The sequence below is a fragment of the Rhinoraja longicauda genome, unplaced genomic scaffold, assembly GCF_053455715.1.
Source record: "Rhinoraja longicauda isolate Sanriku21f unplaced genomic scaffold, sRhiLon1.1 Scf000213, whole genome shotgun sequence".
Classification (NCBI taxonomy): domain Eukaryota; kingdom Metazoa; phylum Chordata; class Chondrichthyes; order Rajiformes; family Arhynchobatidae; genus Rhinoraja; species Rhinoraja longicauda.
Window position 1 is genome coordinate 119,680 of NW_027601431.1, and position 9,183 is coordinate 128,862.

Below are 9,183 nucleotides of genomic sequence, written 5' to 3' on the forward strand. Positions count from 1 at the left end.
TACAACTGCTGTTGCCTTGACATCATCCAACACCACCACAACTACATCAAAACCCACCAATACCATTGCTGTTACCTCCACACCATCAAGGACCATCGCAACTACTTCAAAACCCACCAATACCACTGCTGTTGCCTTGACACCATCCAACACCACCACAACTACATCAAAACCCACCAATACCACTGTTAATACATCAGCACAAGCTAGGACCACCACAACTACTTTAGTACCCACCAATACCACTGCTGTTGCCTTGACACCATCCAACACCACCGCAACTACATCAAAACCCACCAATACCACTGCTGCTGCCACAACTCCATCCAACACCACTACAACCTCTTCAGTACCCACCAATACTCTGGCTATTACCTCAGTACCAACAAGCTCCACTGCGACAACTACAACAGCCGTGCCATCACCATCTGCTACTAGAGGTAAGTGCATGAATTATTTATGATGATATGAAATTAAGATAATATTAAAACGTGATGTCCCCTTGGAATAAGTCAAATTGGTTTGAAGCATATTTCATGAACTTCGTTACATTCTAAGGAACGATGAAAATAATGTTGTGATGGAGACATAGATAGCGAGGAAAAGGATAGAGGTGTTAGAGATAGTCCACGTAAATTTGAGGGCAAGGTGGAAGTTACGAAAACACATATGCTCGATATCGAATTAACAGAGCAGTTCCTCTTTTCTTCTTATTGCATAGATCTAAGTCAGACGTTGCAATTTTATTACCACAAAATGATCACAGATGTAGCCAATTCGATGGTACTGAATGTGCCAGAAAATATTTTCTGCCTATATTCAGTATTCTAATTATTAATTGTTTTTTTAAAATATATATGATTTGCAGCTGTTTGATTGAAAAAAAAATCATGTTCAAAGAGGAAATGATGCACCTTCATATTGGAATAATAAGAATCAAGTATTTTGTTTCAAATTATCCTGGGTTTAGCTGCTAATACAACTCTGTTTGAAGAGGGTCAAATAATTAGATAGTTTGATAATGGTGGTAATGAGAGAATCGAGTTGAGCTATATATTAGTTTAGTTTTGTTTAATTTAGAGATACAGCGCGGAAACAGACCCTTCGGCCCAGTGGGTCCGCGCCGACCAGCAATCCTCGCACATTAACACTATCCTACACCCACTAGGGACATTTTTTACATTTACACCAAGCCAATTAACCTACAAACCTGTACGTCTTTCTGTCATCAGAACAATGAAGGAAGCAATCAGTCCTCCCCCTACCTCTTCATACCCATGAACATTTCCCATGACTAGTTTATATTATCAATGAGAATATATCAAACGATTTTGTCAGACTTTATGACTTCATTTTCATTTTGGAATTAGACATTCAATAAATGTCAATTATGATAAACTATTTCATCCTTTCTTTTAGCTCTTCCTGACAGAACAGTCAATATTACATTGCCTTTAACCATCAATCGTAGGAGATCAAATATTTCAGCTCAGGTTCATGAAAAGGTATGCCAAATTTTTTTCTCTCCTTGCTTGTTGAACTTTTATTTGTGTACAGTGTATTTAAGTATTCTATATAAATGTAAAATGGTTAAGAGATAATTTCTTCAAGATGTTTACAATAATTAACAGCGCATCTTTTTGCACCAATGTGAAGCAGAAGTACAACACAAGATTTTGTCTCAACAAGTTAATGTCAGATTATTCCAAATCAAGAACACTAAATACCCTAAATTTGCAGGGTTTCACACAAAATCAAGATTAAAACATTGTTAGATCAGTCCATGGGAGATTTGGCATCCTTTTCAAACTCGGAATCCGGTCAGCCTGCATGAATGATCCAACAACATTGAAAATGTAAACAGATTTGGACCCCACTGAACAGAACTGTAGCTGGTGTTTTCCATTGGCTCTGGGCCGGAAGCCATGTTGGACCAGGCAGTGTTCGTGGCACCAGCTGGGCTTTGCAGATATCTGTTCTGAGGGAAATTATGACGGGGGCCACAGATGGATGTAATAATGATTAATTTATTATTAGTTTAAAAAACTGGATCATATGTGTTTCAAATGTGCTGGTTACACCTTGGTCATTTCCTCTTCTACCCTCTCCCAACAGGCAGACAGTACAAAAATATGAAAACACGTCGTATAAGATTCAGGAAGAATTTGTTCCCCATATGACTAGACTATCGAATAGTCCTCTCACAGGCTCAGAGTGCAGACCCAAGCTCCCAACCTGTTTAATTGCAGCCCTTGCGTTTTTAACGCACATTTCTCTGTAACTGTAAGGTTACAATACTGTAATGCTATATTCTGCACTCTGGCATTTTACTGTTTGCCATATCCATTGGCTTGATTGTACTCATGATTAGACTAGCGAGCACACAAATAATGTTATTCGCTGTATCTTGGCACATGCGACAATTATAAATCAACAAACATGCATTCTGTAGAGATTTATTTTGGTGTGTTTCACTGACATCAATCAGTATATAGCAGACGACTGACGTCATGTTGCAAAGCTGCACCATGATTACAGGCTCTGAAAGCATTGGAGACCTGAACTGCAAGAGCAGGTCTTTATTGAAGGCTGAAGATCTCAACCTGCATCAGTTAAACAATCCATCCATTCCTGACCCACGTCTGAACTCGATTCCAGGCAGAGAGATTTGAGATTGTTCTCGTGCATTTTAAGTTCTTTATTGCTGGAGATCGAAACCAACACGATGCCCAATCCTACAATCTAATGGACGAATATTCCATGAGTACTTAGACGCCTATCTCCAATAACCACCCACCACTAGAGTGCTATTCTACCTCAAGGCACTAGTTGAAGAAGCAAAGTGGAACCCACCACTTTAACAAATCGAACCACAGGGAGAGATTGAAAATCACGGTTCACACTGCTTCTGGAGACCTTGATGGACAGTTTAGTTTAGTTTAGAGATACTGCGCGGAAACAGGCCCTTTGGCCCACCGAGTCCACACCGACCAGCGATCCCCACACATTAACACTATCTTACACACACTAGGGACAATTTACAACTATACCAAGCCAATTAACCTACAAACCTGTACGTCTTTGGAGTGTGGGAGGAAACCGGAGCATCCGGAGAAAACCCACGCGGTCACGGGAAGAACGTACAAACTCCGTACAGACAGCACCCGTAGTCAGGATGGAACCCAGGTCTCTGGCGCTGCATGTGCTGTAAGGCAACAACTCTACCACTGCGCCACCGTGCCACACTTCTGACACATCTGTGTAATTGTACAGAGTGCCTGGATTTGTGATTTCTTTATTCTACACATTGTGTGAGACTAACATTGCAGAGTTCCAATTTCTACTTCATTACATCGAACAATGTTATCCTTGAAAATAAACAAAAAATACTTTGTTTTTTATAGATCTATGAAAAGGCAAAAAATGTGAGACGCTTTAAGAATGCTACGGAACCTCTAATCTGGTTGGTATAGTTTAAGTCTTATTCTATACTGTAAACCCTCATTTTAATGGACCCCTTTATAACGGATTTCAGATATAGTGGATGAACCTGCCAATGCCACTCCCAGCTCTCATTGTCTCCCCGGCTGTTTAGAGCTCTGACTTCCGACCCCAGCCCCGACTCACAAGGTGCCAAGCGAGCCCTCCTTCACCCACCGCATGGTCCAGTGACACGGCTGTTGTTGCGGCTCACGTTGTAGCCCCTGGGGGCAGCGCTTTCTTCAGGTCACCCACACCGACAGGATGCTCTCGGTCACCTTGGGGCACCCTTCCCTCTCACCTGTTGCTGCTTCTTGCTGTCGGCAGAGGCTTTGGCAGCACGTACCAGGCACCCACCAATCTCTGTGTAAAAAAACTTGCCCCACACATCGCGTTTACCTCCCTCCATATCACATCTGAAACATCAAAACCCAGCATCATTGAGCTGCCAGCCCTACCCTGTCCCTCTTGTAACTAAGTCTCCATAATGGCCATGTCATCATAATTTCAAACACTGAGTCAGGATCTAGATTGATCTACAAGGATATTGGTCCTTCTTGTCCAAGTCATGGGGAGAACGTAAAAACTCCGTACGGATAGCACCCGTAGTCGGGATCAAACCCGGGTCTCCGGTGCTGCAAGTGCTGTAAGGCAGTAACTCGTCCGCTGCACCACTGTGCTGCCCTTGCTACTAAATAGTTCATTTAGTTAATACTAATGTCTCAAATTTAAAGACAGTTTGATGCATTTTAAAAGCAATATTTTTTCTCTATTAATATATTTTTTTAATTATTGAAATCCAGCAGTTTCTAAACATCTCTGATTATCAAACATATCGAAACATTGGAAAATGACAACAGGTGATATAAGCATAGAGTAATAAAGCATGAAAACTGGCCATTCAACCCAACTTGTCCATGACGACCAAGATGCATGATCTACTCTCGTCCCATCTGCCTGCATTTGTCCCATCTATATTTTAAAACTCTTGTTTGTTTGTTCATGAACTACAGCCAAAACTGTACACGATAGTGCAACAATTTTAGGTCCACCTTACTCACCAATGTCCCTTTGGTGCTAATGGAAGAGGTTTCATTGAAATCGGTGTTATATTTTTGAACTTATTCACATTTTAAAGTTTAAATCTATCTCCTAGCGAATGAGGGGGGGGGGGGTGGGGGAGGAGGGGGGGAGGGACGGGGGAGAAGGGAGGGGGAGGGGGGAGGGAGGGGAGGGGGAGAGGAGAGGGTGCTGCACCAATGCAGGAGAGGTTTGGGCCCAACAGGTCCACTTGGTCGAGTATCCCTCTAAATATTTTCTATTCATGTATCTGTTCAAATCTCTCTTAAATGTTATAGAACCTGCCTCAACCACCTCCTCTGGCAGCTTGTTCCACATACTCATCACCATCTGTATGGAAAAAGTTGCCCCTCAGGTTCCAATTAAAACTTTCCCCTCTCACCTTAAACGATGTCCACAGATCCTCAAACCCTAGCAGCATCTTTGCAACTCTTCTCTATGCTCCTTCCAGCTTAGTAACGTCTTGTACGACTGTAACATTACATCCCAAATTCTATACTCAGTATGCTGACTGATGAAGGGCAATGTGCCAGATATCTTCTTGACCACCCGATCTACCTGTGATTCCACTTTGAAGGAACAATGTACCTGTCCTCCAGACCATTCTGTTCAATAACACTCTCCAGAATCCTTCCATTCACTGTGAAGGTCCTATCATGCTTTGACTTCTCATAATGCAATACCCCCCACTTAGACACAAAAAGCTGGAGTAACTCAGCGGGACAGGCAGCATCTGTGGAGAGAGAAAATGGGTGAAGTTTGGGGTCGAGACCCTTCTTCAGACTGGGCTTTTGAGACATGATCTCCCACATATAATCCCATGCTGACTGTCCCTTAATCAATACCTGTTTGTCCAAATGCACATATATCTTGTCCCTCACAATAATCTCCAGTAACTTGCCTACCACAGATGTTGTGCACACTGGTCTACATTTCCCTTTGGCTTTCCTTTGGAGCCCATCTTAAATAGAGACACAAGATTAAGCACCCACCAGTATTCTAGAGGCACCAAGATTAGGCACCTCACCCACATCTAATGATGGTTCGGAAATCACAGCCGTGGCGCCTGCAATTTTGTTCTGTAGCTTCCCGCAGTGTCCTCGGATATAGCTGACCAGGCATGGGAGATTTGTCTACCTTCATTATCCTTGGGACGTTCAGCACCTCGACTGTAATACTGACTGTCCTCAAGATGCTTCCATTAATTTTCCCAATATCCCCAGCCTATCCTTCTCCACAGTAAAAACAGATGAGAAATATTCATTACGAACATTGCCCATCTCATGCAGCTCCACACAGAGATGAATGCTTTGGTTTCTGAGGGGCCCTATTCTCTCTCTCGTCACCCTCTTTCCCTTAATTTATAATCTCTTTGTATTTCCCTTGATATTATCTGCCAAAGCTACCTCCTACTCTCTTTTTGCCCTCCTGATTTTTTTCTTCAGTATCTCCTCAGTTCTCGAAACTCCTCCACTTGATCCCAGCTGCTTATACCTCTCCCTTGCCTCCTTCTTTTACCTGACTAGAGCCTCAACTTCTCAAGAGCAGTCAGTGGGTATCAGGGTGGTTGGTGCTGGATCAGGGTCTCAGATTGTTCAATCTCAGATTGCTCTCCACAGACTGTTCCACTTCAAGAATATTGGGAGATGTATGGCCCCATAAGATAAATGCAACAAATGCAAGGGACAAGGGCCATTGTTGTCTTAAGTTCTTCCCCAATCCCCAGCCCTTATAAGGCCATGATAGGAGCAGAATTAGGCCATTCAGCCCATCAAGTCTACCCCGCCATTCAATCATGGCTGATCTACCTCTCCCTCCTCACCCCATTCTCCTGCCTTCTCCCCATAACCCCTGACACCCGTACTAATCAAGAATCTATCTATTTCTATTTCTATCTATTTCTGCCTTAATAATATCCATTGGCTCTGCTCCCACAGCCTTCTGTGGTAAAGAATTCCACAGATTCACCACCCTGACAAAATAAATTTTTCCTCATCTCATTCCTAAAGGGACGTCCTTTAATTCTGAGGCTATGACTCCTAGACTCTCCCACTAGTGGAAACATCCTCTCCACATCTACTCATTCCAAGCCTTTCACTATTCGATAAGTTTAATTGACGTCCTCCCTCACCCTTCTAAACTCCAGCAAGTACAGGCCCAGTGGCGTCAACAGCTCATCATTTGTTAACCCACTCATTCATGGATAAACACTTTATATTCCCTTATAAACATCTCGAGCTTTATCTGAATGATCCTGGGTAGTTCCATGGTCTTCCAATGATTCCTTGTCAAAAGCTGATGTCATTCTCTAACTTCAAGTAACCCCTGCATTCCGTCTCTCTCCATCCCCCCCCCCACCCAAGTCACACCAGGTTCCCGTTCTCAAATAGCAAACAGCTAACAATGGCCTGTTTCCTTTATCATCGTTACTTTTTTTACATACCTTTTATTTATTTGTTCTATATTTCTCTACATCACTGTCTATATCTCACGTTTCCCTTTCCCTTGACTAGTCTGAAGAAGGGTTTCGACCTGAAACATCATCCATTCCTTCTCTCCAGCTTTTTGTGTCTATCATGCTTTAGAGACTCCTTTTTCCCAGTAAATTGGCTAATAATCAATAATAATAATGTGGCGTGGCTACTTTAAATGAACCAGTTTTTCCCATAACTTGAACAGCAGTCAGAAAACTTAAAATCCATGCAACAACTTTTAGAAATGCTTTTAAGTTCTCTCATTGCTGTAAGTCTGAGTGTTTTATTTTTGAAACAATTCATTCATATAGGCATTGTCATTTTAATCTCAACAAAGTGACACAGAGTCATATAGTCACAGAGTGATACAGTGTGGAATCAGGCTCATCGGCACAACTTGCCCACATCGGCCAACATGTCCCAGCTACACTAATCCCACCTGCCTGTGTTTGGCCCATATCCCTCCAAACGTGTCCTATCCATGTAAGACATTCAGATTTTTAGTTTTTTACTAGACCAAGTGGACCCGTTGGGGACAAACTTCTCCTGCATTGGTGCAGCACCCTCTCCTCCCCCTCTCCACTCTCCCCCTCTCCTCTCCACTCTCCCCCTCTCCTCTCCCCCCACTCATCCCTTCCCCTCTACCCCCACTCCCTCCTCCCCTCCATTCCCTCCCCCTCCCCCGAACATTCCCCACCCTCCCCCACCACTCCTCCCTTCTCCCGCTCCCCTCTCTCCCTCCTCCCTCCCCCCCACTCCCCCCTCCCTCCCTCTTCCCTCCTCCCCTCCCCTCTCCTCCCCACTCTCCCCCTCCACCCAACCCCCCTGCCCCACTTCCCCTCCCCTTCCCTTCCCCTCCATCCCCCTCAACCCCCCTTATCCTCCCTCCACCCACCTCCCTCCCTCCCTCCCCCCCCCTCCCTCCCCCCCCCTCCCTAGGAGATAGATTCAAACTTTAAAATGTGAATAACTTAAAAAATACAACACTGATTTCAATGAAACTTCATCCATTAGCACCAAAGAGACTGTGGTGAACAAGGTGGGCCTAAAATTGTTGTGCTATCTTGTACCGTTTTGGCTGTAGTTCAGGAACAAACAAACAAACAAGAGTTTTAGTATATAGATTCTACTGTTGATAAGTAAATACAAGTCATAAATTAATATAATAAATACGATGACTAATTTATGCATCTGCCATCCACAAACAGGACACGGGAAGGAAATCTGGTTACTTCTGCTGTGCTTCACTTTGAATACGATGCAATGCTGAGAGTAATTAATTTTCTAAATAATGAATTGCATTCTGCAATTCTGAGTGCTTTCAATGATGTCACACGTGTCCGACGTGCCGTGATCCCTCAAGTTGTCCTTGGATATTTAAATAGCACTGATATTCAAGATATAACTACATGTAAGTACAAGATTACAATGTTTATTGAGTGATGTGCTACTATGATGGCACAGTGATATAATAATCTGGAAGCAGAGTTTAATTCTCACCATGGTAGTGGTGAAACTTAAATACAATTTATCTGGAATCTGGGAAAAGAACAATCGGTCTTGGTAACGATGACCATGAAATTTACCAAATTGCTGTAAAAATCGATCTGGTGCATGAATGTCCGTCGGGGAAGATGCCTGTCCCATCATTCCTACCTGTGTGGCCTGCAAGTGGTTCCCAGAATGCTGTCCGAATTAGCGGGAATCACCAATAGGGAGAGGCTGATCAAAGTCCGATCGTTTTCTCTGAAACGGTGGATGTTGAGAGGAGACCCTATAGAATATATATATCCAAGGTGACAATAAACTTACCTTGAAACCTTGAATTGTGTGAGACATGGATAGTTTGGACAGTCAGAACCTCTCCCCCATCCACCCCCACCCCCCACCTCCCCACTCTCCCGAGTAGAGATAGATGTTAACACTAGAAACCATGGCTTTAAGGTAAAAGAGGACAAATCTAAAGGAAATGTGCGGGTCGTTTTTTTTACAGTGGGTGGTGAGTGCCTGGGAGCAGATAGCATCCCCATTTTGTACTGAAGGCCATAACTAGCTGGGCCTCTACATAAGGAGATTAATACAATCAAGACACTGGATCAACTCAATAGTGTAGAAATTGCCCAGGTACATCGTATTCACAAAATTCAGG

The 9,183-nt window shown here is 43.3% G+C and overlaps 1 protein-coding gene and 1 long non-coding RNA gene across 2 annotated transcripts in view; one reads left to right on the forward strand and one right to left on the reverse strand.

The window, feature by feature from the left end:
* The window catches only part of LOC144590574 (uncharacterized), a 62,038-nt gene that overhangs the window by 35,239 nt on the left and 17,616 nt on the right, over positions 1 to 9,183 (reverse strand). The window lies entirely within an intron of this gene.
* Positions 225 to 3,431, forward strand: LOC144590573 (uncharacterized). Its single transcript, XR_013546445.1, has 3 exons — positions 225 to 440; positions 1,420 to 1,505; positions 3,405 to 3,431. It is a non-coding gene; the product is annotated as an uncharacterized LOC144590573 (long non-coding RNA).